This window comes from Coenobita brevimanus, chromosome 57 (genome assembly GCF_032717465.1).
Source record: "Coenobita brevimanus isolate Jiangsu-jjx chromosome 57, ASM3271746v2, whole genome shotgun sequence".
Classification (NCBI taxonomy): domain Eukaryota; kingdom Metazoa; phylum Arthropoda; class Malacostraca; order Decapoda; family Coenobitidae; genus Coenobita; species Coenobita brevimanus.
In genome coordinates this window covers 38,983,323-39,004,559 of record NC_137010.1, presented here as the reverse complement: position 1 = coordinate 39,004,559, position 21,237 = coordinate 38,983,323, and the positions used below count along the sequence as shown (strand labels likewise).

At 41.4% G+C, this 21,237-nt stretch overlaps 1 protein-coding gene across 1 annotated transcript in view; it reads right to left on the bottom strand.

The window, feature by feature from the left end:
- Positions 1–21,237, bottom strand: part of LOC145401964 (calcitonin gene-related peptide type 1 receptor-like) — a 237,257-nt gene that overhangs the window by 17,666 nt on the left and 198,354 nt on the right. The gene's annotated exons all lie outside the window — the stretch shown is intronic.

The following is a 21,237-nucleotide window of genomic DNA, read 5'->3' as shown; positions in this document are numbered from 1 at the left end:
GGAAAACACTGGATTGAATAATAAATGTGGATAGGACGAGGATGAAAAAAATAAAAAACTGAATCGAAAAATAGTTGTGGACAGGACCAGTATGCATTATGGCTGTCCAGCAGCTATTGGGATAGGAGGATGGATGGTGGAAGGAAGGTATATTTCATCATCATCATTAACTTAATCATTCAATTTCTTTCCTTCCATCACGAACCTAGGAGCTCGGGGCTTGGGTGGCCAGCCTGACTAGCCTCTGAGTGGCATTATATTAGCAATAAACTCCAAGCATCCCTCGCATATAAAACCATCGAGGCTCATTCCGGTTGGAGTGCCTTTACCCACTAAACCATCAGACGTCACTTGATTTTATGGTTGCCACCCAACGTAGCAAATGGTTTCCTGGTTATAGGAAACCATTTGGTTTGTCACTCAGTGCATAGTCACCTGAAGGCACCGCTACATCGAGTGAGTGAATGGTGGTCGGTCTCATCTGCCACATAGGGAAGTATTTAAAGGACTGTAGAAGAAGTGTATGAAAACATGGAAAGAAAAGTTGGACTGCCACGCAAATGTGGATGGGGCCAACATGTAATAGTAGTCATTAGTTCAAATGTGAGGATGGAGAGACATACAGAAGGGAGTGCATTATACCCCTCTCACTGCTGGTATTACTCTCATCTGTTACACTCATTTGGTTGATTACGTGACAGTGAAACTGTTAATCGAGACGCGTTTCCGTAATTTCTTTCTGCTGAGAACTGATTAATCGAGAGTGAGTTCCGTCTGCCTGCAACCCTCGGGCGCCACTGTACATTACATCCACAACAATCCGTCCACTTTAATTCGACCCAAAATTGCCATCTCTCAACTTTGACTACTGAACTGTAACATGAGATTTACACAGGAATACAACGCTTACCACGAAAGTGCTATGAATTCTGCCAGAGCTCTAGGAAATAAGAGGAAGTGGACGAACTATAACTATGGCTCTACCTCAAATGAGAACATGACGCTTCACGACACACACACACACACACACACACACACACACACACACACACACACACACACACTTAGGAACCATGAATGAGGCAGAGAAGTTTTCTGAGGTTTGGGTTTGGATGCTTGAATGTGCATGATTGTAATGATGGGAAGATCTGTGAGACAGTTAATGTGTTTTATGAAAGAAAACTAGATTGTATGGCTATGTCTGAAACAAGCTGAAAGGAACAGAAGAACCAGCTGGAAGCACAGGGAGAAGGTTTAGGGTGAATGAAAGTATAATTGAAGGAAGGAATAGCAGTACATTTAAGAGAGAAAATGTGGAACTGCGAATGAGTGCATAGAGGCAGGTAGTGGTCATGTGATTAGAGAAGTGATCTGCTGCCTAAAATGAAGAGTGTTCTGTCCCATGCTGGGGAAGGGAATGGTCGGATGGTTTGATATTGCCTAAAATGCCTATATTAATACTCTATTTAGGCCCACTGATATGCCCTAATAACACCCCACTAATAACATCACACTAATCCTGTATTAGCGCCGAAGTGGTGACATGTGAAGATGTGTGACATACAGGACTGTTGAACCTCAGGGAATTTATTGTGGGTCTATGGCCAGAGTCACACACAAAAAATCGTCAGTGAGAGCATATTGAGTATCTGAGGGGAGTGCATAGGAGAGGGAAGGAGTTTGGGAATACTTTGGTGGGAATACTTAGGTGATTGTGCGGGGAGTTTGGGGAGAGGGAGAGGGAAGTGGTGTTGGGGGATTATTTTTTTTTAATGCAAGGAAGAAGGAACCACAGGCCAGAAGCCCGCAAGATTGTTCCTTAAAACACACACACACACACACACACACACACACACACACACACACACACACACACAAGATAACAGAAATCCAAATCAAGATCTGTTCATTTCGAGATGCCTGGACACAATGCCTTTGAAAGACTGGAGGTCACAGGCAGTGGGATATACAGACAAAGGAAGTCTGTTCCAGCGTTGACCTGTTGCATACATGAAGGACTGGGAGTAAAAATTAACTCTTGCATTAGAAAGCAAGACAGGAAAGGCATGAAAGTTTGTTCCTAGACGAGTGCTACGCACCCGCCATAGTAGTGGGGAAATGCAAGCAGACAGTACAGAGGAGCAGTGACCACTGAAGCAGCGGTAGAAAAGAGATGAAGATGCAGCAGTGCGGCGATGAGAAAGAGATTGAAGGGAACCAGTAAGAGGACGAGAGCTAATGAGACGAAAAGCCTTTGACTCCACTTTGTAAATTTGTATGTGGGGAGCCTCCCCGCACATGAGAGTTGTAACCTACACGGGAGGGGGTGGGGAATAAAGCCCATGTATAAAGTCAACAAGTGTGCAGGGGTAAAGAAGTCACAGAATCAGCTTACTACATCTAATTACTTAGAAGCAGATTTTACAAGATAGGTAATATCATATTTCCAAGATAAATTTCAAAAGAATGAAACCCCAAATATGTTTAAGATGATGCGGGATTGAGTTGGATATTGTTAAAATGTAGAGGATACTCCTGCGGAAGATATTGAAGGGTTGGAAGATATACGAAGTGAGTTTTTGATGCATTAAAAATAAGATTACTTTTACCCCAATCAGAGATACAAGCCAAGTCAGATATTAGGTGTGCCATAGCCTCATCCCTTGTTTGTTGAAGTAACTGCTGAGATGGACGCTGCGAGAAGCGTATGGAAAGGGGAAGTTATCAGCGTATGAACTGAACTGAATGCAAAGGGAGGAGATAAATGTACAAGAAGGAATAACAGAGAAACATGGAGTGCCTGGAGAAAATGTCGAGCTGTGTTCGAAGAGAGTGTTGAAGATTAAAAACACATGGTTTACGAAAACGTATATGCATGAGTATACGTGAGTGAGTGGAGTGGATGGACAATGACACTGATGCACATAGTGTTGGTGGACAGCCTTGTGAAAGGCAGGTCGTTTGATGTGACCGTTTTTAGGATTGCATCAGGAGGGATGTTTAATGACTTTTTTTTACTGGTGTGGTGGGCAAAATGTGTAGTGGTTTTGGCAGAAAATGGAAGAGGATGAATGTGAAGGAAGTGGTGAAAGTGAGTGAACTTCGAAGAAGATGAAAGTGTTGACATGTCAGGAAAGAGTAAGAACAAAATGATTAAGCATGAGTGGTGCTGGACAGGGAGGAAAAAGAACATTTTAAAAGGTTCAGAGAAATTTTACAATAAACAGTAATACTGAAGCTGTAGGGGTATAAGTCTACTGTAGATGCCAGGTAAATGGCAAAGGACTGTGATGATCATATGGGAACTACAATTTACACAACACAACGCAAAGGAGGAAGAGGGACTTTTTCACAGGGCGGTGTGTGTGTGTGTGTGTGTGTGTGTGTGTGTGTGTGTGTGTGTGTGTGTGTGTGTTCTTACCTAATTGTTCTTACCTAATTGTATCTTTACAGGAATGAGTCAAGCTCGTACTGTCCCGTGTCTTAAACCATATTTATCGTACATATCTTTAAATTTGTGAATTGCTTTGGCACACACTATTTCATTCGGTAGTGCATTCCATTGATCAATTGCTCTGTTTGGGAAACTGAATTTCCTTACGTCTTTATCACCTCTCTTCTTATGCAGTTTTTTGCAGTGTCCTCTTGCTGATGCTTCTCCATATGTTAAGTAATCATTTATGTCTATTTTCTCCTTCCCTGATATGCACTTATATAGCATTATCATGTCACCTCTTTTCCTTCTCTCCTGTAGTGTTGGTAGATTCAGTTTATTTAGTCTTTCTTCGTAGCTTAGGTCCCTTAAGCTTGGTATCCATCTTGTAGCGGCCCTTTGAACTTTTTCAATCTCGTCAATGTATTTTTTGAGATGAGGACTTCAGATTACTGATGCATAATCCAAGGTTGGTCTACTGAATGATGTTATTATCCTTCTTAGCATGTCTTCATTTATGTATGTGAATGCTATTCTCATATTTGCAAACAGTGTATACATGTTCCGTACCTTCTCGCTGATGTGGTCAGCCGGAGATAGTCTGTTATTGATAATCACACCTAGGTCCTTCTCTCTTTCTGATGAGTATAGGGTTTTATTTCCTAACTTACAATCCCAATCAGGTCTTTTTCCACTTTTACCAAACTTGATTACATGACACTTGTCCACATTGAATTCCATTTGCCATGTATTACTCCATTCATGAAGTTTATTTAATTCTTCTTGTAGCTCTTTACAAGAGTCTGTGTTAGTAATTCTCCTTTGTATTTTTGCATCATCTGCAAACATATTCAGATAGCTCTCATTTCCAGAGTTACTGTTTATATCATTTATATACACTAAAAACATGATTGGTACCAGCACTGAACCCTGTGGTACTCCACTAGTCACTTCTTTCCATGATGAGTAGTTTCCTCTTAGTACTGTTCTCATTTCTCTTTTTATGAGAAAATCTTGCATCCAACAAAACAATTTGCCTCGAATTCCTCCTTGATGGTACAGTTTCCATAAAAGTCTTTAGTGTGGTACTGTGTGAAAAGCTTTCTTGAAATCTAAATAGATACTGTCCACCCATCCTTCTCTTTCCTGCATTGTGTTTGTTTCTCTGTCATAGTAGCTCAACAGATTAGTAACACATGATTTTCCTTTTCTGAAACCAAACTGTCTTTCTGTTATCATACTGTGTTCTTCTAGATGATTTACCCAAGCTTTTCTTATAAGCTTTTCTAATACCTTGCTTACAACACTGGTCAGTGATACTGGTCGGTAGTTGAGTGGATTTTGTCTATTTCCTTTCTTGAATAAGGGGACAATATTTGCTTTTTTCCAAATATCAGGTAGTTTACCTTGACTCAAGGATTTCTTGAAAATTAAAAATAATGGTTTACTTAAGTCCTTTGCACATTCTCGTAGTACCCAACATGAAATTTCATCAGGACCACTTGCTTTTCCTCTGTCTAATTTGCTTAACTCTTCGTGTACTACTTTTTCTGCTATTTGTATATCTGGTAGTATGTGTGGACATGCATGTTCCACATAGTCCCTCTCAAAATTTTTTTCTTCTGTTAAAACTAATTGGAAATTCTTATTTAGTGCTTCACAAATATCTTTCTCTTGTGTATAAGTGATTCCCTCGTCCGTAATGTATTGTATTATATATTTTACTTTGGTTTTCCTTCTGATGTAGCTGTAAAACAGCTTTGGTTGATCTCTACTTTTATTTATTATATCCTCCTCAAACTGTTTTTGGGCTTCCCTCCTTATTCTTGTATAATCGTTACTTCCCTGTTTGTAATTATTATACGCCCTTTCACTATTGTGTCTTCTGTATCTATTCCACAACAAATCTCTTCTTTCTTTTGATTTTTTACATTCTGTATTGAACCATTTCTGTATTTTCTTATCTGCTTCTTTGTGCTGTGGGATGTACTTCTGGACTCCTATTTCATAAAATTCACAGCATTTTTTATATACAGCATTTAAATCTTGTTCTCTAAGCTCATTTTCCCAATCAACTTCTAAGAAATACTTCTTTAGGTCTTGATAATTTCCCTTTTTATAGTTTAGGCTCTTTTTGTAACTTTCATTGCTGTTAACTATGTTATATGCTATCCTGAAGTTGTAATTTAGTACTGCATGATCGCTTTTGCTGAGTGGAGGCTGATATATTAAACTGTCAATATCATTTTCTTGCCTAGTAAATATTAGATCTAGCACAGAAGGTACATCGAGTCCTCTTTTTCTGGTGGTTTCTCTTACATGTTGCGTTAGGAAAAACTCTTGCACGAGATCCAGGAGCTTTTGGTCCCAACAGCTTTCTTGGCTAATTATATATAAAGTATTCCAATTTATATTTGTATTAAAATCTCCAGTTAGTATAATTCTTTCCGATTTCTCTTCCATTTTATGTAGTAATTCTCTTAAACTCTGAATTGTACTCTCTGCCAGGTCCTCATATTCGTCTCTTTCCCATGTGTTTGATCTGGGTGGCATGTACAAATTGGCAACAGATGTGTTGATCTCTACTGCAATCAGTTCTACTTGTGGGGGTATATCTAGTTTTATTTCATTGACTTTTAGATTTTTCTTAGTTAATATTATAATTCCTCCCCCTTTTTTTAAATTTCTGTGTGTTCTCCATATATTGTATTCCTCTAAGTTTAGTATGTCACTGGATATCCTTGGTGTTAATTTTGTTTCAGTTAGGTATATTATTTGTGGTTCATTTTCTCTGACATAATCATTCATCTCTAGTAATTTAGATACCATTCCATCCACATTTGAGTACATCAACTTTATCATCTTGTTTAAATACATGTCATGACATGGTTTTACTACCTTCCTCCTTTTTATTCCATCCTGATTGTGTACCACTTTCGTACCTGCAATCCTATTACTTTGTAAAAAAATTTCTTCTTCTCCTCTTCTGATCTTCCCTCATTTTTTGTTTTTGCTTCCTCCCTTTTCTCTTTCAGTAATTCCAGTTCCTCTTGTGTTAGGCATCTTTTTATCCATACATTTTTGAACTCCTCTTTTTCCATAAGATTCTTTGCATTTTTTAGTATCTCCTCCACAGTGTTTACACTCTGGAAAGTCACCTTTAGAGGTCTTGTCCTGCTTTTCTCGTATTTCCCTAACGTTTTGTGTTCCTCTATGTCTTTACTGCAGATTTCCTCTGATACTTCTTTCAGTAAGCTCATTACATTTGCCATCTCCTTTTTGTCTCTTGTGATCTTGTTTTTTACTTCTTCCTCTTCTATACCAGTGATTACTATAGATTTGTTTATATCTACTGAATCTCTGACTAACTTTGGATTGTTTTAGATTATTCTTTTCACTTCCTGTTTAATGCTTTTTTCCTCCACCCTTGTTTCTAAGTCTCTCTTTACTTTTACCATTTCAGCATACGTGGTTTCCACATCATTTTTGTAGCTTTGCACAGCTTCATTCACCTGTGTTATCTTCTCCTCAATATCACTGCTTTGGTCTATCAGATTGCGTACTGGCCTAATTGTCTCTGTGTCATTTTTGAACTCTTCCATAATACTCTCGTGAGTGTACTCACTTCCACTGTTAGTTCACATATGGTTGTGTTTTTCTTGTTGGCCTCCCTTCCTAGTTTTTCTATTTCTTCCTTTTGCAAGTGCATCTGCTTCTTTATTTCATCAATTTCATTTTTGAAAGCCATTTCTAGTTTGTGTACACGTTCAACCAGTCTATTGTGCGTCTCCACTTCAACCAGTTCTTGGTAGAAATCATCATTTTGCTTTCTACCTTTATCCCTTTTCTTTTCCAAATTTGCTTTACTAAAGTATGTATCCATTTTGCAATACTAAAAGTACAGAGTAAGTGTGTGTGTGTGTGTGTGTGTGTGTGTGTGTGTGTGTGTGTGTGTGTGTGTGTGTGTGTGTGTATGTGTGTGTGTGCGTGCGCGCGCAATTATTTGCATGGGGAGTGCGTGAAAAGTAAACAGAGAAAGTGAGGGATTTGCAAGTAGGTTTTATAGATTCAAAGACGGCATGTGAGAGAGGAGATTGGGATACTTTATGGCAAGCGATAGAGATGAACTGTATGGGGTGGGAATTATATCTTTAAGCACTGTACAATGAAAAGCTTATCAAATGATCAAGGCAGGTGTGTAAGTGGAAGTGAAAGAGAATGACTGGTTAAGGTAGAGGTGGGGTTGTGTTATGGATGTCATGTCTTCAAGGTTGTTCAGTCTATAATGGATAAGCCGACCAGGAAGGCAGATGTAAGAATACTAAAGATAGGGGGAAGATGAAGGGATGTATGGAGAGAAGGTGACTGGGATGTACTGCACTTATTTTCTGCAGATTTGTTGCAGACTCTGAGGGCAAGATTCAACAGGAAGTGTCTGAGTTTAGAGGAGTTGTGAGTGAAGGAAACTGTCAGTGAGTGTGAGAAATGGCAATGCGATGCGATGTGGTAGGGAAAGAGAGCACACTAGCAACATGGAAAAATGTTTGATAGGAAAATTTTGAAAGAAATTAACTGTGTAAAGTACGTAGAAGTGTGACATAGCACCAGATAGAACCCAAGAACCTAAAGTAATTTCACAGGATAATAGAAGGATCAAAATATCAAGGGCATTGAGGAACGTGTGGGCAGCAAGACCAATATCTATAAAGGTGAATATGCATACGTACAATGACTATTGGTGCCAACTGTGCTGTACCAGTGCAAGGCGTGTGTCACGGGGTTTTTTATATTATCACGGTAATTTTGAAATATAAATGGTTAAATGTTATTTAAATTGATAATAATATTCAATAATATTGAAGAGCAGAGACAATGATTGTCTTGCTACATCAAGCAACGATTACTTTACGCTGGCTTAGTACGATTCTCTGAGAACGAGAATTTATAAACTTCCTCAACAGTACACAGCAGAGACTAATTACTCACAATTGCTGAATTACTGTACTGTTAGCCTCTGGAGAAAGTTACATCACCCCTGACAATAAATAACTAATACTAATAATAATAACATCAGGTTCTTGCTGATGCATTAACTCCTGGCACAACGGATTTTAAGTTAATACAACAAGACTGGTCTAAGTACCAGTTATGAATAGTAAATGTTTATGCAAGCTAGGAGCTATATGGAAAATAAGCTTAATTTGGATTAAATGAAACAAGAGTTTACTTACATTAAGCTCAAGAAAGGAACTGTTAAATTTATTAATCACAAAAAAATAAATTTAACGTTACAATTCAAATCAATTAAATGAGACGCACTCGCTCACTCACACAGAAGCTAAATACTTACGCCTAGGAAAAACACCTTAACTAAACTCTTAAAACTAGGAAATACACAAAAGAAATACCAGTCGATGAATGTTTTGTATCACCCAGGGGGTGGGAGTTTGAAGAAACTGATACTCTGTGGAGCTTGGGATGCTAGCTGACCTCTCTTCACTTCTGAGCACGGGACCTCTCTCCGTCAAAGCCACCACTAGACTGAATTCAAATAATGTATAGGCAGGACGCACAAGCTACCAGAAGGCGTGGCTAACGGTTTAGGCAAGCAGAGGTGAACGATAAAGAAACAATAGTATCGCTCAGTAGCGCACTTAGTGACGTGCATCAAATCGGTCACCCCTGAAAACGGTGACGAATGATTTTAAAAGTATACCCCGAAATGGAGAGAGAAACGGTTAACTGAGCGATACACAGTGAGTTTTCCACTAATAGTTCGTGGCTTCTCACAAAAAGGAAATGTCGCGAATTGATTCGTGACATTACGCCCCATGAAAATTAAATCTTTCTTCCTTCAGAAGAATGATTTCAATATACATACATATAAATCCTAACTCAGTCACACAAGATTCACACTGTGGTGTGTGTGCTATCCTGCTACAGGAGAAAATCGCAGTCGCCAGTGAGTGAAAAAACCTCGTATTTACGTTAATAGAAGCAAGCTTGAGGGAAAAACTCCGTGACGACGGTGAAAATCCTGTACTCAGGTCAAACTGAGCGAAAATTCGCTACATTTACACTGACAACTAATTGTTGTGTAGCGTGGTGTATGTAATACACGGTGTAGGTGTGACAGTTGTAGTGTAACTGTACCTACATGTAAAATGACACAGTAAATAATATGGCGACGACGAAGGCAGAGGAGAAGAGGCAGCAGCGTGCGGCAGATGATCAGCTGGTCCGCACAGCAAAACTGCTACACCCATTGCTGAACCTGCAAAACCAATTAAGGTGGAGCATCAAAAGTGTCAATGAGACAAAATTCTTATTATGTTACAATTACTCTCTCTGGCTAGCAGTCAGTACATGCTATGAAAAGTACACTCGAGGTCGCCATTAATTTTAGCACACGATTATGGTCGGCAAGTTGAGAATCCCTGTGCAAACTCGGGTCTTCCATAGCCTCAAACTGCACACGGGTCCTCAACCTGTGCCTCAACCTACAGTACTTATATTAATATCGGAGAGCTGAGAATCCTTGCAAACTTGGGTCTTCCATAGCCTCAAGTCGCCTCTGCGGAATTCTCACTTCCCCCTTAACCTACAGTACTTTACTTATATTAGTACCAGGAAGCTGAGAATCCTTGTGCAAACTTGGGTCTTCCATAGCCTCAAGTCGCCTCTGCGGAGTTCTCTCTCGAACTTCCCCCTTAACCTACAATACAATATTCAATACAATATCAGTATCGGGAAGCTGAGAATCCTTGTGCAAACTTGGGTCTTCCATAGCCTCAAGTCGCCTCTGCGGAGTTCTCTCTCGAACTTCCCCCTTAACCTACAATACTATACTTATATTAGTACCAGGAAGCTGAGAATCCTTGTGCAAACTTGGGTCTTCCATAGCCTCAAGTCACCTCTGCGGAGTTCTCTCTTCCCCCTTAACCTACAGTACACGTGTATGTACAGGCCCTGGACATACTGTGTCCTGTGGGGCCAACAAGTGAGACGTCAGGTCTACACTTTTGACTGGGAACCAGGCTAGTCCTTGGATTACTCAAATCTCTGAGGATGCCTATCACGGAACCCAGCATACAACAACTGCCCATGTTAGTCAGCAGTTAGTAGGCGAGACATCAGGTCTGCACCTACGTTATCACTTCCCTTGATGTATCTCACAACAAGGTTAAACTGCTGTAGATACAGTGTCCAGCATGTCAATCTTGCATTAGCCGTCTTGGTCGTGCTAAGACTAGTGAGTGGCATATGGTCAGTTTCCAGAACAAATGATGCCCCAAATAAATAATAATAATATTTTTTAACACCATCAACCACAGCCAAGAGTTCCTTCTCAACAGTACTATAATTCCTCTCGGCGGGTTTTAGCCTACGGCTGTGGTATGCCACTGGGAAGATTCCACCTTCCGATTCCTGCATCAATACGGCACCTACTCCATCTTGTGAAGCATCAGTGCGCAGTATGAAAGGTTTGCTGGAATCAGGCAACTGCAAGATAGGCTCCTTGCACAACATATTCTTGAGGGTGGCAAAAGATCTCTCTTGCGCTTCTCTCCATTCAATGGTGTTTGGAGCATATTTCCGTAGCACTTCGTACAACGGTTGGGCAATGAGAGCAAAGTTGGGGATAAAACTCCTATAATACCCCACTAGACCAAGAAATGCCCTAACTTGTTTCTTGGTCACGGGTCTCGGGGCTTCTTTAACCTTCCTGATCTTGTCACCCAGACACCTGCAGTGATTGTTGCCAACAATATGACCGAGGAACTCCACCTCACCGTGAGCAATCTTGCATTTGCTAGGCTTCACAGTCATGTTGAAACTCTGGAGTCTACTGAAGACAATTTCCAAGAGTCTGAGGTGCTCCTCCAATGTGGCGGAATGAACGAGGACATCGTCAACGAACATCTCTACTCCTACAATACCATGGAGCACTTGTCTCATGGCACGATTGAATACTGCTGGGGAATTGGTAAGTCCAAATGGGAGGACTTTATACTGGTACAACCCCTAGGAGTAGCAAAAGCAGTGAACTGACGACTCTCAGGATGAAGGGGAATCTGGAAAAATCCCTTCGCTAGGTCGAGCTTCGTGAAATATCGTGACCCTGCCAGCTTAGAGAAGATGGCAATATGGTCACCCATTGGCTCAGCATCCACTTTGGTGATTGCATTGAGCCTTCTATAGTCACCACAAATCCTGACTCCACCATCTTTCTTGCGGACTACTACCATCGGACTACAGTAAGGAGATGAGGACTTTTCAATAATGCCTGCAGTCTCCATGTCAGCAATTTCCTTATCTACTGCACCCTGTAGTCGCATGGGAATCGGATATGGCTTAACCTTTATAGGAACATTGCTGGTCAACTCAATTTTATGACACGCAACCTTTGCAAGTCTAGGTTGGTCTGAGAAGACATCAGCATACTGACAGAGCAGTGACCATAAGGCATTCTGGTCCCCTACTGCTAAGTCAGGGTTAAGTGAAACATCTCCGACAGTCTCTTCCTGATGGGACTGAGCGGTTAAGGGCTCGTCATCATAGTCATCAGCTGGGATCACCGCAGCTGCCCCGGTTTCTTCCAGTGGCTGGTCACTATCATCAGCTACTCGTAGGCCAGTCTCCTCGGGGTCTGACTCATGATAAGCCTTCAACATGTTAATGTGGAACCTTTTACGAAGATTCCCCATCTGTATTATGTAGTTGAGGTCTGAAATGCGCTCTACTACATCGAATGGACCCTTCCACTGCGCCAACAACTTGTTCTGGGCAGTGGGGAGTAATACCAAGCATTTATCGCCTGGACTAAACTTCCGAAGCTTTGCCTTCTTATCATAATAAGCCTTTTGAACTTCACGCGCCTTGATCAGTTCTTCCTTAGCTAACTTGCACGTCGACTGGAGGCGGTCAGCCAAATCAAGGACGTAGGTGTAGGTGGTCTTGACTTCAGGGTCGGGTTCTTCATCGTCCCATAACTCACGAAAGACTTGAAGTGGGCCCCGGACCGACCTCCCATACACCAGTTCAAAGGGTGAGAATTTCAATGAATGCTGTGGGGCTTCTCGATAAGCAAATAGAAGAGGAGCAATGAACCGCGGCCATTCCTTTGGCTGTTCGGCAGTCATGCGCCTCAACATCTTCTTGAGAGTTCCATTGAACCTCTCACACAACTCGTTACACATGGGATGATACGGCGTAGTTCGTAAGCCTCGGATGGACAGCAACCTGAACGTTTCGTTCATCATTGCCGAAGTGAACTGCGAACCCCGGTCGCTCAAGACCTCCTTAGGGATACCTACACGACAGAACACTTCAATTAATGCCTCAGCAAAGTGACAGCCTCTATATTCTTAAGGGCCACGGCTTCAGGCCACCGTGTGCTGAAATCAACTATAGTGAGGATATACTTTGATCCATCACTAGCCCTAGGAGAGATTGGCCCAACTATGTCAACTGCTACTCTCTCGAACGGTTCAGAGATTATGGGCATTGGCTTCAATGGCGCAGGACGGACACGTCCCCGGTCAGTGGTACGCTGACACACATCACAGGAACGTACGAGCCTCGTTATTTCCCGTCCCATTCCTGGCCAGAAAAAGTCAGCATGGATGCGGTCAGAGGTCTTCTTTTGACCCATGTGACCTCCCATCGCTGAACAGTGACCTAATTCAAACACTGCTCGGCGATACTTTGCAGGAACGACAAACTGCAGTCGAACCTCACCCTGGGGTGTCTGTGACTCACGGTACAGCCATCCTCGCTTACGAAGGAACCTGGCTTGACCTCCCCGTGAATACTTGATCACATTACCCTCCAGCTTCTTGCGCACTGAGGCAAGTGTCGAGTCAGTCTGTTGCTCTTGGACAACATCTTGACTACGAATCAGATCTTGCGGCGTTGCGACGGTCAACGGAGTGACGCGATTTGGAGCCTTGGCCATGGCTCGTGTTATCGCAGCAGCCGAAGTCTGAGTAGCAACATCTACGGCACAACTATTTTTGATCCCAGCGATGTTGCCTAATATGAGGTCAAATAGGGGTTCTGGCATGACAACTGCAAGTGTCGTACCAGTATAAAATGGAGATGCCACCTGGATACGTGCCTCAGGAAACAATCTCACTGATCCATCAATAAGTCTAACTTGGATCTGTCGACCTGTATACTCATCAGGCCGAACTAAACTCTGCTTAACAGAGCAGCCTGAGGAACCATTGTCCCTCAGGACATTTACAGAAACACCTCCTACAGACCCTGGCTGAACAAGAAAGGCAGTGTTGTTGGTGGAAGGGTCTGAGGAGGTAGCAGCCAGTCATTCATGAGACTGCGGAACAACCGATGCAGCAAACGTGGCGCCCTGGGAACTAGGTGTCTGAGGAGAGTTCATGGTCGGAGGGGGACTTGCGAACTGTTGGGAAGTACCTGTACTGGTAGAGATGACACCACCGGGTACTTGTGGAATGAAGGCTGCATTTGCCTCCTGCCTCCGATACACTAATTGACCTGACTGAGGGTTACGTGGCTTGTCCTTGTATTGCTGCTACTGCTGGTTGGGGAACTGCTGCTGGTTGGGGTGCTTGTTGTACCGCTTCCAAGCAGGCTGCTGTGTATTTTGCCCCTGGTCCTTCTGTGGTTTTGGACCTTGACCATTACTCTGAGAACGGCCTTGGTGCTGGGATTCAGTCTGAGACGGCTTCCCAGACTTGGCAGTATCTTTTCTGCTCCAGGTGTTTTGCTTACGAGCTTGATACCCGTATGCAGTAAAGAATGCGTCAGCCTTCTCTGCCATTTGGCTGGCATCTTTCACCTGGCAGATCTTAAGCTGTGCTATGAGCTCAGCAGGCCACGACCTCTCTAGCTGTGTACGCAGCATAAGGTCAATTATCCCCTCACGCGTGGAAGGAGTTTCATCTTTCTCCATCCACTCATTTAAGTAAGCTGTGAGACGATCAAGGAACTGAACAGCTGTCTCCTTGTCTTGGAGACGAGCTCGCATGAACTGAACTTTGGCGTCGTCTACTGTGAGACCATACGCCTTAATGAGTGCAGCTTTCATCATCTCATATTTGAGATTGTCTCCACGAATTCTGTGGAGAATATCGAGGGCAGGGCCCTCAAATAAACTAAGAAATTGGATCCGCTTAGCTGCCTCATCCAGTTGATACATGTCTGCCATGTCCTCAAAACGAGCTATGTACGGCTCGATTCGCTCGCTTTCCTTGTATGAAGGAAGCTTGATGCGTGGGGTCGCCAGGACATGTGCAGGAAGAACGCTCGTGGAGCTTGGACCAACTGCACCAGACGTGTCTGAAGCCAAGGAATCTCGCTTGAGCTTCATCATTTCATATTCGTGTTTTTCACGTGCTTCTCGCTCCGCACGTTCGTGCTCTCGTTCTCTCTTGCGTTGTTCACGCTCGTATTCGCGCTGTTCTCGCTCTTGTACTAGTTCGAGTTCGCGCTGTTTTTGCTCATGTTCGCGCTGTTGTCGCTCTTTTTCTAACTCGAGCTCGCGTTGTTTCTGCTCGTGTTCGCGCTGTTCTCGCTCGTATTCGCGCTCTTTCTCACGCTGCTCTTGTTCATATGCACGCTCTCTTTCACGTTGTTCGCGCTGTTCTCGCTCGTATTCGCGCTGAATCTTACGCTCTTCACGGGCATCATTCTCGCGCTGCTGCTCCTGATTATGCCGTGAGAGTATATACTCTTTAATTTCGGTTGGGTCCGAAAGACCCATTTCTTTGGCTTCCTGTAAAAATACAGTAGTAGCCATTTCGCTAATTTATGAAGCAAACCGAAATTGAGTACTGACTGCTTAGCGACGAATACTAATAAACAAAAGTAAAGAGTACAGACACAAGCTAGTGGTGACCAGTCTTATCCAGTTAACTGGCAAAGAATAAATCAAAAATGTAAATGACTGGGAAGACTCAATAATAAACACAATGGTACGGCGACTTCCCAGAAGCGAATAAAATTGTCTGGCGTTACCAAAAATAAACGAGTTAAGTATTCTATTGATTAATAAAGCAAAATTCACTTGCTAAATTAAGGGTAAACACCAGTAAGCTTGTGCCTATAAACTTTAATGATAAATACCTAAATATGAATGAGTGAGCACTATCTCGTGAATAGCTTTAGAGCTAGGAGTTAATATCCTGGAATGAGGTCGCCAATTGTCACGGGGTTTTTTATAATATCACGGTAATTTTGATATATAAATGGTTAAATGTTATTTAAATTGATAATAATATTCAATAATATTGAAGAGCAGAGACAATGATTGTCTTGCTACATCAAGCAACGATTACTTTACGCTGGCTTAGTACGATTCTCTGAGAACGAGAATTTATAAACTTCCTCAACAGTACACAGCAGAGACTAATTACTCACAATTGCTGAATTACTGTACTGTTAGCCTCTGGAGAAAGTTACATCACCCCTGACAATAAATAACTAATACTAATAATAATAACATCAGGTTCTTGCTGATGCATTAACTCCTGGCACAACGGATTTTAAGTTAATACAACAAGACTGGTCTAAGTACCAGTTATGAATAGTAAATGTTTATGCAAGCTAGGAGCTATATGGAAAATAAGCTTAATTTGGATTAAATGAAACAAGAGTTTACTTACATTAAGCTCAAGAAAGGAACTGTTAAATTTATTAATCACAAAAAATAAATTTAACGTTACAATTCAAATCAATTAAATGAGACGCACTCGCTCACTCACACAGAAGCTAAATACTTACGCCTAGGAAAAACACCTTAACTAAACTCTTAAAACTAGGAAATACACAAAAGAAATACCAGTCGATGAATGCTTTGTATCACCCAGGGGGTGGGAGTTTGAAGAAACTGATACTCTGTGGAGCTTGGGATGCTAGCTGACCTCTCTTCACTTCTGAGCACGGGACCTCTCTCCGTCAAAGCCACCACTAGACTGAATTCAAATAATGTATAGGCAGGACGCACAAGCTACCAGAAGGCGTGGCTAACGGTTTAGGCAAGCAGAGGTGAACGATAAAGAAACAATAGTATCGCTCAGTAGCGCACTTAGTGACGTGCATCAAATCGGTCACCCCTGAAAACGGTGACGAATGATTTGAAAAGTATACCCCGAAATGGAGAGAGAAACGGTTAACTGAGCGATACACAGTGAGTTTTTCACTAATAGTTCGTGGCTTCTCACAAAAAGGAAATGTCGCGAATTGATTCGTGACAGCGTGGAAGTGCTGGAAATGAAGTGCCAAAAACCTTATTACGTGGGATGAGATGGTCGGACTGAGTGAAAAATGATACGGTAAAAGAGAGGTGTGGAAGCAGACGCAGTATGAAAGAATGGACTGCACAAATGTGTTACGGTCATGTGGCGAGAATGAGTGATAAAAGCTTGGGTAGAAATATATCGACTGAAAAGAGTAACTGAGGGAAAAGATGCAAATGGCAACCAAAATATATAAGCAGTTTCTTATTATTAATATTATTACCTTGGTGGTGACTTTTGCTTATTTGGAGACCGGCATCGAAGGGGTTTCATTAGAATATGTCTGCTACAGACCACAGACCCTAAGCACTAAAGTTTAAGCCACTAGTGTTCATATTGATGAATATGTGCTCAAGCAGTGTTTTTAGTAGTAACTGATGACATTTTATCGTTTGTCTTTTTTTGTCCGTCCCGACTCTCATTACCAGAGCCACTTGAAACTGAATCCTTCGAGGAAAAATTATAAAAAGTGATGTGGTATGAAAAGAATACGAAATGATTACATTTTCTGCTTCATTTCCAGAGTCAAAAATGAGGGAAAAAAAAAAAACATTGCTCAGGGAATCCGTGTGGCTACAAAACCAAAATAGAAAAATAAACAAATTAAATGTTCATATGGCTGAAGAAGTCTTCTCCAGCTATGGCCAGACGGTTTCACGCAGCAGAGATTGGGTCATGGCAGCCGTGGAGTGTAGATACTGTCACCATTAACCCCCTCACGGTCGGAGCAACACTGATAATCTAATCCAATGCGCCAGTCGACTTTATCCAGCCAAATGTGAATCAGCATCACCTTGGAGTGTCAACAGTGTCACCATTAATTCCCACTTGGTCGGAAAAACTCTCTAATTTATTCCATCTGATGACAGACGACAGTATTCCCATGAGAGCAAGTCATAAAACTGTCTAGTACAGTACATCACTTTCCACCAAAATCCTTAATCTGAAAACTCTTCTCATTTGTAATTTGTGTGTGACACCAGTAACAAAAATAATAACCAGCATAACCCTAGTGACTGCCGGGGCTTCTGTCGAACACCTGAACAGCATCATGTGAGGTAATACCCTCGTCAGATTAGGAGGTGTTCTTGCACCTACTCAGCGATTTATTTTGTACACTAAACCTTACTATTTTTTTTCTTTATTCATGTTCCTACAATACTGACAAAGTTTGTATGTATAACACTCAAGGTAATACTGGCACCTCCAGTACGAAGAAGCCCTGTTAATTTTCTGTTACTGTCTGCAGATTAATATATTGTGCTTATGAGACAGTTTTCAAACTGGAGGGGTTAAACATAGCCTTCACTAACCCCTTCGTTCCATTAGATACTTCTTAAGCTGGATAAAATCGCCTGAAGGTCCTAAGAATGAACTAAAATAAGACTTCATCGCAGTGAAAAAGCAAACAGGCCACAGGTAGAAATGGAAAGGTAAGGAGGAGGTACTGGCGACACTACAGCCCCTGATGCTGGCCTCAGTATATGAACTCTTTTGCTGTAATGGACGCGGTTGGGTATTTTGTTCAGGCTAAATTCAAACCATTTCACTCAGCTGAGGCAATATCTGGCTGGCCAAAGGTTAATCGATATTTTATTCAACATTGTTACTACTAGAATTTCCCTTTGATGAAGAAAAACGTCCAGGGAAGACGATTGGATTAAGTGGGTGCATGGCCGTGAAAGCTGATTAATAATAATAATAATAATAATAATAATAATAATAATAATAATAATAATAATAATAATAATAATAATAACAATAGTAATAACATGAACAACTATAATAATACAACTACTACTACTAACAATAATGTGATGATGACGATGATGATGAAGATGAAGAATAGAAGAATGAGAAGGAAGGGAAGGGGGAGGGGAATGGTTTAATTACCGCCTATGGCCTGCATGAGGGTCTTTAAGACTGACAATCATTTTTCGCTAGGCTGCAGTTTTAGCTTAGAACACCACCTGCAACAGTCGGTGTAACACCCAGGTCCATCTGTTATGCTGTGTGGTGACCGGGGAGAAACAGATCTTATCCAACAGTCTGACCAGTCCAGGTTTGGAATTCGGTCATAGATAAGGAGGAAATCGAAGTTTGGCTTTTGCGTTTGTGAGCTGGAAATGTTGACTAATAACACCATCGGCTGCCCCTCACCACAGGGATTATCAACGCAGTGCTAACCTTGTCATGGCCACCTCAGATTCACTGTCATATTCTGGCTAACGCCAAACGACTACTTCAGTTGAGAGTCAGCAATGACATCGTTAGTGTTAATAATGTGTCCGTTAATCGTATCATTGTCGTTTCAGCCACACTAAAAACCAAAATAAGACCAGATGGCCTTAGTCAATTTAGGATGGATTGAAGGGGCCTAAGTATTATACTGCAGCCCATTCAGTACGGTGATGTGTTCATGTACAGTACATTATCCTTGCCGCTGCAGAGGGTTATATTCAGTCAAGCATTGCCCCTCGCAGTGAAGGGGTTAACTAAAATGGGATAAAACTTTTTCACATTTAAAATATCTCCCTATCTGATACAAAGGGCAAAACAGGAGACATGTAGGGGTTCAGTTTCAACAATGTGTACTTCCCGCTTCTGAAGAAAATAATTTGGTGTTAGTGTGAATTAGCTATGGAATCCGTTCTTAGTGGGGAAGCTGTTAAATCACTGAATTACATATTTTATGCTTTTGTTCCCTCCAAGCGATTCTGTTCAGTCTAGGAAAGACCTCCCATATTTAAGGGATTAATGAAGACTATATGTAACCCATACAGTTTGAATAGTCTCTTCTAAGCTAAATAAAAATTGTCTTTGGATACCATGAAAAAGTACGTAATACGTCATTGTACTGAAACAATTGACTCTTTGAATGTGATGATTTTTTTTAAATGTCTAATTCTTGCTGCATCCAGATCTATTCAGTTTAGGCGAGATTTTTCGATCTGTTGGAGTTAAATGTGGCTTTGTCAACTTCTACACGATAGGTCGATCATATGTTGAATAAAATCATCATATTAGCACGAATTTAACGGAAATAAGAACGTCGATTTGAAAACGGCCTTCGTTGTGGCCTCAGGCTCATTTGAAATTATGAACCCAATGGAATGGAAGCTGATGGCGTTCTCTCGCAGTCCACCATCTTCCTTTCGGGGAATAGGGAGGAATATGGTTGACGTTTGTGTGATCAGGCAGTGGAGTCGCCAGGTTTATATCGGTGCCACCACGTGAAGGCGTTACTCTCCGTCACCACTATAAAGGCTAATGGGGGAAGCGTCACATTTCTTTCCCTTTCTAAAGTTAGGAAGACTAAAACAAAAAGACGTCACCGGTATGAAGTGGCTAAAACGATCCCTCGGTCTGTATTGCCCTCTTTAACCACTGTACTCCAGTGCCATATTATATCTTACTATTTTGTTGCCGTCGCCAGATTGTTTTGTTCACTTTGAGTTAGATTTTTTGAACTGATGGTTAGATACAGCCTTTACTAACGTCTTCAGGATGAAAGAGATATTCTAAGATGAATGATGTCGTCTTTGGCTAACATGCAAAAATGTTATCATGATGAAGCTGTTTATTGGGTTCTCAGTTTGATCTGTTTAACTATATCACGAACACGGACCCTCCCCCCCCTCTCTCTCTATTCGTGCTGCTACTGACCAATGATATTCGTGGCTCTTACCAGGCTTCGCATTGGACACTCTCGGCTTACGCGTGGGTTCTTGATGAGTGGTGGAACTCATCCGTACTGCGATGATTGCCTTGTTCCCCTTACTGTCCGACACTTGCTGGTCGAGTGTCTGCAGTAAGTCTGGGTACCTACGTCAGAGATTCCTCCACAGGCATAAGGGGGCAGATGGTGCCTACTGTCTGTCCTCGATGCTTGGTGGAGCTTCCGGCGATTTTACTGATGTTATTTGTTTTCTTCAGGAGGCAGACCTCCTTTCACTTTTATAAGTAATTGGTATTTTATGAACTATTCTTTTGTTATTTTCGACGTTCTGTTTCTAATAATGGGTTAACTTCATTTTGAATAAGCCCTTTTTATTTCCGGCGTCCTTTACCTTGCTGTTCGGCGGCATATGACCCTGGCAGTTGCGCCGCCAGATTATAATTATAATCAATCAGTCAATCAACCAATGCTATTCAGCACAGGACAGTCCCTTAGTGGAAAAGATATTAATATACGCAGTACCTAGCTGCCCCATTTCAAAACGTCTCTCCTAAGTTTAATGAGATGGTTTAGAGACAGCAAGAATAGAACAGAAGTGTATATCACATAACTGCAGAGGCTAACCCCTTCACTCTGATGACGCATTAAACATTATTATTATTATTATTATTATTATTATTGTTGTTGTTGTTGTTGTTGTTGTTGTTATTATTATTATTATTATTATTATTATTATTATTATTATTATTATTATTATTATTATTATTATTTCTACTACTACTACCACTGCTACCCCTACTACTGCTACTACTAGTACGACTATTATTATTATTATTATTATTATT